Source organism: Nicotiana attenuata, chromosome 3 (genome assembly GCF_001879085.1).
Source record: "Nicotiana attenuata strain UT chromosome 3, NIATTr2, whole genome shotgun sequence".
NCBI lineage: Eukaryota > Viridiplantae > Streptophyta > Magnoliopsida > Solanales > Solanaceae > Nicotiana > Nicotiana attenuata.
The window spans coordinates 23,303,480-23,312,977 of NC_031991.1; the positions used below are offsets into that span (position 1 = coordinate 23,303,480).

General features: G+C 34.5%; 1 long non-coding RNA gene across 1 annotated transcript; it reads right to left on the minus strand.

The window, feature by feature from the left end:
* On the minus strand, positions 255-2,564 carry LOC109223412. Its single transcript, XR_002067568.1, has 2 exons — positions 2,364-2,564; positions 255-1,442 (listed from the first exon to the last, which is right to left on the minus strand). It is a non-coding gene; the product is annotated as an uncharacterized LOC109223412 (long non-coding RNA).

Here is a 9,498-nt window from a genome sequence, read left to right on the forward strand (position 1 = left end):
GTAGTAAATAATGAACTAATCCTGGGGTAAAGATATTCCTTCAACCTTCTCGCTTCTACAAATTGGTGTAGTAAAGTAGTAAATATAGTAATATGTGCCATCACAATCGGACCTTAAACTTTCTCTTCCTCGATAAAATTAAAATTACCTACTCCTTCCTTCCAATTTGATGGAGCTCTAAAACTTTACTTTATCTATCAACAGAATCTGCTTCACCATTTCTAGTAAAAATTCAAACTTTTTGAAAGAATGGCTGACAAAAAAGACATCTCCTTCTTCTGATTATAATATTACTACCATAATTTTAGTTTATACTACATTCAGATTCAAAACCTAATCTTCATTGTTTTAAATCTGTCAAGAAAAAGAAAATAATAAAAAGATGGAGATGAGGGGTTGGAAAATGGAATAGAACAAATTGGCAGAGGGTCTAAAATAAAGCAAAGGACGATCAAATACACAAACAAGGAAGACGATCTCTAAGGTTAGTAGCAGAACTGCAGAGATACTTTCAGCTTTATAGGTTTTACTTATTTGAAAATTCAGATTGTATGTACTGTACTTTATATTTTTATATAACAAAGTGTGGTCTGTTTACAAATATTGACTCACATTTATTTCTTGCTTTCTCACTGAAAAAATGTGTTCTCTCATTCACAATTGTTTGGAAAAAACTGAAATGCAACTGCACCACCAATCTGACCAAAACCCTCTTTGGTTACTATTTCTTCTTGCACTTGTTCCCGTTGCTTACTATGTTTTACTTAATGCAACAGTTCATTTAAATATCAAGGGGGTAAATGTGAGTGATCTTATTTGTGTTGACTGTGGGCGAGGAGGCCTTTGTGACAACGCGCTCATAGTTTCCACATACAAAGTATGTTAATCCATGCTGCTGTGACTTTGGCAACTTCTATTGGGGCTATGATTTGCCTCTCACGTGATAAGATCACTGTCAACACAAATAAGATCTCTGAACCCACATTACCCCTTGATATATAATTGAACTGCTGCATTAAGTAAAATATAATAAGCAACGGAAACAAGTGCAAGAAAAAATAGTAACCAAAAAAGGTTTTGGTCAGAATGGTGGTGCAGTTGCTGGTGCATTTCAGTTTTTTCCAAACAGCTTAGTGAGAGAAAGCATTTTTTTCAATAAAAAAGCAAAAAATAAATGTGACTAATGAAATATTTGTAAACAGACCACACTTTATTATATAAAAATATACAGCACAATATGAATTTTCAAATGAAAAAAAAACTATAAAGATGAACATACATCTGCAATTCTGCTACTAACCATAGAGATCGACTTGCTTGTTTGTGTATTTGACCGTGCTATGAATTTGAATATAGTAGAATCTAAGTTATAGCAGCATGTAGTAACATAACTTTGTTGAGATATGGAAACTGATAGCGCATTTTCCCATAGGCCTCTGCTCCTACAATTAACACAAACAAAACCTCTGAGCTAAAAATTACCTACTCTAAATTTTCAAAAGAACTGCTGCATTCAGTAAAGCGTAATAAGCAATCGGAACAAGAATAAAAATAAGAGTCAAAAGCCACAGGGGGTTAACATCAGATTGTTATTGTGGTTGCCTTTCAGTTTCTACCAAGCAGCTATCAATAAGAGAGTGCATTTTTTCTAATAAGAAAGCAAGAGATAAGTGTGAGTGTTTACCCCATTTTAACACATGTCAAATTAGAGTACAATATATTAGTAATTTTTGAATTAATTATTAACTAAAGAGTCGCCACCTAACTATATTAAAAAGTGAGTTAGGGCACATAAATTATCTAGTGTATGGTCTACTAAACTTCAAAAATTCTAAGATAAGGATTGAATTAATCTTAAAGAAAAGGTGTACACCATTCCTTAAGATCCATTAAAGAAAAGATGCATTAAACTGTAAGTATAACTTAAGCTCTAGAGGTTGGAATGGTGATAACCAAATAGAAAAATATATTTGAAGCTTCAAACTACATAGATTAAAAGAAAAGCGGAGTATGATCTAAACTGAATTTTTCGGGATTTCAAAGATTCAAGATCCTACCTTAGAGGAAATTCCCCGACGATTTCGGCTGAAGCAAGAATGTATTGTATTTATAGATAGAACTTAGGGTTAAGATTCGATCATTTGGGCGGGATTTAAATTTCAAAGAAGGATTTTGATTTTCAAAATGACCGTTAAAGAATGGTCCAAAATGTAGCAGAAGAGATCCGAAAGCAATCATCACTTTTCAGATTTGAAGATTTTGAATTTTCATATGGTTAAAGGCAAAAGTTTCTCTTTCTCAACTAAATATTCAGCGCGAGAGACGAAAAATCGACAGAAGAAGAAAGAAAAGAGTTGTTTTACCCATGTGAATATTGATAATTGCAGTCTCTGCCTCTTTGATTTCTAACATCGATGCAAAAGTTGCACGAAAATGGTTTAACAATTCTGACCTGAGGTGAAAAAGATTTGGAACTTTGCTCAAAATGGGGAAAGGGGAGGTGGCATGAAACCCTAGAATGATGGTAAGTGTTTGAATGGTGGTTTAGCTATGGGTATTGTTTTGGGCTGCTAAATAATTGGGTCCTTATCAAAATAAATGGGCTACTGATGGGCTGTTAGGTTGGCTTTTTCCTTCTTTAAATTAATTTTTTGGGCTTCTTTATATTAATAACTTACGACTAAAATTTAACACTTTAAACATATAAAAATCTAATATTATATATTCGATAATATTAATATAGCATTGATTTAAGCAAAATTATTGAAAATCAAGAAATGTATAAAATAGCTTGTCCAAGGTATTAAAGATCGAGAAACATAATTGAAGGAAAAGTAGGACAAAATTGGGCATCAATCATTGTTGTTTTAAGTTGTGTAATCGTATTAGTGTTTTTGGTGAACTCTTTTTCATTTTCGGCAAGTGGATTTTTATGTACTATTATAATGCTTTAATTAATTAAATGGTATTTAAATTCCTAGCATTCAATATGATAGCTACAGTGTTCTTTTAATTATATATACATATTTTTTTTTGCTTTGTCGGATTTCTCCGGTGAAAAAAATAGAGTGACGTACATTTGCATCATATAATTTGCAACTGATGGTATATGTAATTCGCATCTGTTAAAATTTATTCTATAAAAAAAGCAATCTGCATATCTTGTATATATGCAGTTATTAGATAGCTTTTTACCTTACTCAAATATTTGCTTCAAGAATTAAACTCATTGGCTTGCACACCTGCTTTCTGGTATATATGATTAAGTTCATACATTATCCATTTCACCTTATGATATAAGTAAATTAATGTAATTCGCATCTGTTAAGTTCCTTTTTTTGAAAAAATAAAAAGAAGAAGAAGCTATCTGTTAGTTTTCTGTATTTGCAAAGTAATTCTGTAAATAAAATAACGTAAAAAAAAAAAGAAATATAGAAGAAACAGAATTTAATCCAAGCCCGCTGAATTCTTAGTGTTTCCTTAAGGAACTTAATCCCATCCTAGTACCCAAGATTGTGGATTATTTCCTCCCAGGATAGAATAGATTACACACTGGTATAGCGGTACTTCAAACTAAGTGTTTCAGCGAACACAATGATCGGTACGAAATCACACTTACTGCTGCTTTCTTTGTAGTTAAAACAATGCATAACAAAAAGGATTTCAGAATTTTCGTAAGGAAAATCTGAGGGAATGGTCTACTATTTATAACCAACAGGTTGGGTTTAAACGAAGAGGTGCAATTCTTCAGAATGATTGTTATGACTATTCGCGTAAAAACGGCCATTATGAGTTAATATAAAATAATTTTTTCTACCGCGAGATGGTATTGACTTCAGGTCGCAAATATCCGTGTGAAGTAAGTCTAAAAGATTTGAATTCCTTTTAACTAACTTATAAGGATGTTTAACATACTTAGATTCCACACATATTTTACATTATGGTTTGTCACATTCGAATTTAGGCAATATTTCCAAATTATTCATTTTTTGCAAGATTTTATAATTGACATGTCCCACATGTATATGCCATAAACCATTTGACTCAAGTAAGTAAGAGTTGAAATTTTATTATTCTCAACGACCATTACATTCAGTTTGAAAAGGCCCTTAGTGAGGTAACCTTTTCCTACAAATATTTCGTTCTTATTTATTACAACCTTATCAAATACAAAAACACACTTAAACCCGTTCTTGACGAGAAGTGCAGTAGATCACTAAGTTCTTCCTAATTTCAGGAATATGAAGGACGTTGTTCAGAGTCACCACCTTGCCAAAAGTTATTTTTAGAAATATCTTGCAACATCCTTTAATCATGGCCGTTGCAGAATTTCCCATAGAAAGCATCTTTTCGGTCCCAATGGGAGCATATGTAGCAAACATTTCTATAACAGCACAAACATGGCGAGTGACTCCAGAATCAATCCACCATTCTTTAGGATTTCCCACCAGGTTGCATTCAGAAAGCATAGTACACACATTCGTCGGCTATTTTTAGTTTAAGAAATTAGGCAGACAGGACATAAATTCCAAAAAAAATTCAAATTTGAAATTTCGCTGAAATTTTATTTGAAGATGAAATTGTGTTTGGTTATCTTTTATCGCAACATATATTTGGAGATTTTTTTTTTCAAAACCATGAAACTTAATTTATACTTCACAATTTGTAAAAAAAAAAAAATACCAAAACCACTCTGACTTAATTATCCTACTTGAAACAAACAATCAAACATGCTTAATGTTTAACTGTTATCATATTATTTTAAAATCGTTTTAAAATAATTATGGGGACATTGGGATTTAGCGATTTTTTAGGCGATTTTCATCACATGAATTGGAGTAAGTGTTCTCTACTCGGTTTCGATTTTATTTTATGAATCTATCTTCATTTTTGGCATTTAATTGAGGATTTCAAGAGAGAAATTGGGGGATTTTGTCTAAAATTTCATAGAGTGAATTTTTGAGTTTTGAACATCGATTCGGAGTCGGACTTGAGTGAAACCAGTATGGTTGGACTCGTAATCGAATGGGTTGTTGGATTTGTAAGTTTTGTCGGGTTCCAAGGTGTGGGCCCGGATTTGAATTTTTGGTTGACTTTGGAATTTTGATTAAAGATTCGACCTTTATCATTTGGAATTATTTCCTTATGCATTGTTTGATGTATTTGAGTTTCTTTTGGCTAGTTTCGAGCTCAGAGATCAGTACGCGTGAGATGGCATTTTTGGAGCATTATTTGGCTTGCTCAGTATTGGATTTGGCTTGTTCGAGGTAAGTACTGTGAGCACGTGATTTTTGCCACGCTTAATTTACTCCTATAAATTCATTAGAATTAGAATTTTTTCTTTTATTATTTGAATTTTTAGGAATTAATTGCATGATTTTGTGTCTCGTTTGCATTTTTCGTGTGCATTTTAACTTGCTATAATTCATAAAAAGTACAAAAATAGTACGTTTACATTTAGAACTAGATTTTATATTTTAATCAATTAATATTACTAAAATAANTTTGTTTGGTATCCTAAGCAGGTACCAACCTACAAGACAACGAAGGTGGTAGGATGAACCAACGGAAATAAATCTACAAATCTAAGAATACAAAGAAAAGAAAGTAAAAAAAAAAAAAAAAAAAAAAAAGAAGAAAAAAACAAGAAAGATGAACTCAAAATGTGAAGCAAGTAAGGGCGCAGATTGCTCAAAGTTGAAGTCACAAGCTCCGTTGGCCCTGTTTTGACCCAATGCTGCATGAAGAAGTAAACACCTGCAGCTTGTGAGCATCAAGATTCAGATCGAAGTCCACATCAAAATCAGCTTAGACTCAAGATCAAGTCTCAAGAAACTATAGATAGGAATCTTGTAACTCATAGTTGATAGGTCTAGCTAGCTTAGCTTTTGATTTTCTCTTGGTGTAATAAGGAGGTCAGCAAGCAGTAGCAGCAGCAACAACAGTGAAATTCACACCTCCCGGTAGTCCCAGCTACCAAACTTTCCAGAACTACACTGACCTGATTCCTTTATAGCCAAGGATATGTAGGCAACCTTTGAAGCAGGGTTCGGTCACACGGTTTTCAAAATGCTTCTCATGGAGTGCTAGGCAGGCAAAAATCCTTCATGGTGCTCATTTATCTTTGCCCGAAAACCCTTCGTGTCTTCAAGCAAAGAGGGGCAGCTGTGAGCACGTGATTTTTGCCACGCTTAATTTACTCCTATAAATTCATTAGAATTAGAATTTTTTCTTTTATTATTTGAATTTTTAGGAATTAATTGCATGATTTTGTGTCTCGTTTGCATTTTTCGTGTGCATTTTAACTTGCTATAATTCATAAAAAGTACAAAAATAGTACGTTTACATTTAGAACTAGATTTTATATTTTAATCAATTAATATTACTAAAATAAGAGAAAAATACCAAAAATAACAATAAATCTTTTACATTTTTTGTTCTTTTAATTTCACTTTTGTTTAATTTTTCTTTTAAAATTAGGATTTAGTTCCTTTTTGGAAATTAATTAGTTTGGGATTTAACTTAGATTTTGTTAATTTTGAAAAGAAAATAAATAGAATAAATAAACAATAAAAAAGAAGAAAAGAAAAGAAAATAGGTTTAATTTGTTGGGCCAGCTCTGAAATGAGCAAGCCAGCCCAAACAAACCAAGAAAAACCGGACCAAAATCACCCCATGCCCAGGCCCAATCTAACCCCTAGCCCGGTCCAGTCCCTTTCATGACAAAACGACGTCGTTTTGACGTCGTTTGATCACCACCGTTCATTTCCCCATATCCAACGGTTCAAGCTTAATCCCAATTTTACATAAAATTGTCCGAATCATTTAGAAAATTTTGAGACAAAGCTTGCCTTCCTCGTACCAAACCTAAGCTCCGCCGACCTCCACTCTACACCGCCTTAGCCCCACCGTCCCTCCGCCGTCCGCCGCCGGCCAGAAATCGTCGCCGCCGGCGGCGATGCTCCGATGACCACCAAAATTACACCCCAGATTCCCCTTCCCTTCCTTTACCTGAATCCACTGTCCGTTGTCCCCAAATCTTACCAGAACTCGTCAAATATCCGTTCGAAGTTTTCCGGCCAAGTCGCCGGTTATGCCAAACGGTCCCAAATTAACACCATGGGACCGCCTTGACCTCCTCTATCCAACCCCCATAGCCACGTGTCTCAAATATGACCAGAATTGCCCAAATATCCGATCAAAATCCGGCAGAACCCTAAATTAGGAAATCTTGGGGATTTTCGACCATAACTTCCCTAATCATGTGCGTTCTTTTGGAAAACACACGATTAGGGATGTTACGCGTCAAGAATCCCGGAGGATTCAAACAAATGACCGGTCGGAGTTCACCCCATAGTCAGTCAAGTGCTCAAGACTAAGTAAGTTTTCCTCGTTCTCCTTCGTTAATCTTTTCCTCTTGACTAATACTTCCTCTTGAGCAATCAATTTAGGGCTTGAGTTTATTTCTCCTCATTTTTCGGTTGAACCAGTGTTCAGATAGATTAGCCTGTTTCATTTGTCATTCTTCATGGTCTTTTAATTAATAATGAGAATTGGGTCGTATGTCAATTTAGTTGTGACTAAGTTCTTTAGAATTAGGATTAATCATGTTTAGGATTTAGTTTAGGTTTTGAGTTGCTTAAATCTTCTCCAGGTTTCATGAATAAGTTTGTTCTATTAGTTGTGTGTGTCGAATCTGTTTGCTTACAGTTTTGATTAATACTATTTGAGCACTGTTTTGCTTTGACTTGTTATTAGTAGTTGTTAATCCAAACATCAGTAGTTATTTGAATTTAGGATTTGCGATTGGATTGGTGGCTGGTTAATTTGCAGAAATAGTTATATGAACCAGGGTCAGTTAGAAAGTTTAGTGTAGTTAATGTAGGCTAGTAATTTCAGGAGGTTCAAAGGGTAGTTTAGGCATAGGAAAAGGGTACTTTCATCAGATTTGGTAATTTTTAAAAGGGGGTAAGGATAGAATAGGGATTGTAACAAGTATAGAACCTTCTAGGATGGACTATAATGTAGGTTCTAATAAACTTAAGGTAATTGCTTGTGTAACAAGTTAGAAAATAAAGGGTAAACACTGAAATTAGAATAGGGACTAAGGGGTAAAGGGAAAGATCTGAAATTGGACCTAAGTTCACCTATAAATAGGCATTCATTTGCCTTGAGGAACAAGTTTTTGGATAGCCCTCTCGACCCCCCTCCCCCTCCTCAAAACCCTCTGATCATCCTCAGATTTCAGAAAACAACAGAAAAGTAAAAATTACTGTTCCATTAATCTCCCCTAATCTCATTCTCAAATTTCAATCATTAACCCCATTTCCTAGCTTGTTAGGGATAAGAAGTAACCTGAACTCATCTGTGTATGCTCACTTTGGATATTCACAAGCTTTTCGAGTCATGTGTGCATGAGATTTACTTAGTCCAAGTTGATTTGTTGATTGTTCACTGGGGATGGCAGTCCTGGGTTCATTTTTAGCAGTTTGGTACTGTTTGGGTAATCTNTTATTTTAGTTATGTTAATATTATCTAATATTAATTACTATTTTTATCTAATATTATCTAATTACCAAATTATCTAATATTGAACTATTTTATAAAATATTTATCTTTCAAATCATAAAATTAGATCAATAGCCATGTATTCATAATAAATTCAGTTCGAATAGAAGCATGCACAAGAGTGTTATTTCTTTGTTATTAATTATCAATAGAATTCATAAAGATATTTATAAAACTTGAATACCGTTAGGTCTTGGAATGTAAGTTGGAATCCTACTAATCTTCCTACACACGGGCTACATTAATACGTATATTTTAAACGGATATTTTCTCTCTCGGCGCACGTTAAGCAAGGTCTGCTAACTTGCACTGGTGGAGATGGCGAGACAGAGGAAGAAGAACACCATAGCTAAGGAACCGACAGTAGACGCGGAAGATAAGGTAGAGGATGACGATACCAGACTAGTTACACCAGAAACGGGGATTCCCCAAGCTCTAGACTCAGTGCAACTGTTCCATTGGATGAAAGGCATGGGGAGTGCTCCAACTGTTATGCATGGACAAGAGAGGAAGAAATCGGAGGAACCGATGGCAATTCAAGCACAGGCAGCTCCGATAGTGAAGACTCATGCAGATCCTGCACCAAATGAGACGGAAATGGTGAAAGCAGCTAGGAAACTTATGTTCTCAAATCAGAAGCCAAATTCTGAGGGAACAAAGATAAACCTAGCTGAAGTGGTTAAAGGTAATAGATCTCAACGACAGGGGATGCAATTGGAGTATTACCCCTAATTGTCAAGGATGGAGTGAAGATGGTCAGATTGAATCAAACTGAAGTCAAGGAGCAAATTTAGAAATGGCAGGCATCGCTAATTGGGTATGTATTGGGTAGAAATCCATCGTTTAAAGACATGCTTAAGTTTGTGTATGGTGTGTGGAACTTTGTCGCAACTCCACAAGTTTTCCTACATGATGATGGATATTTTGTTT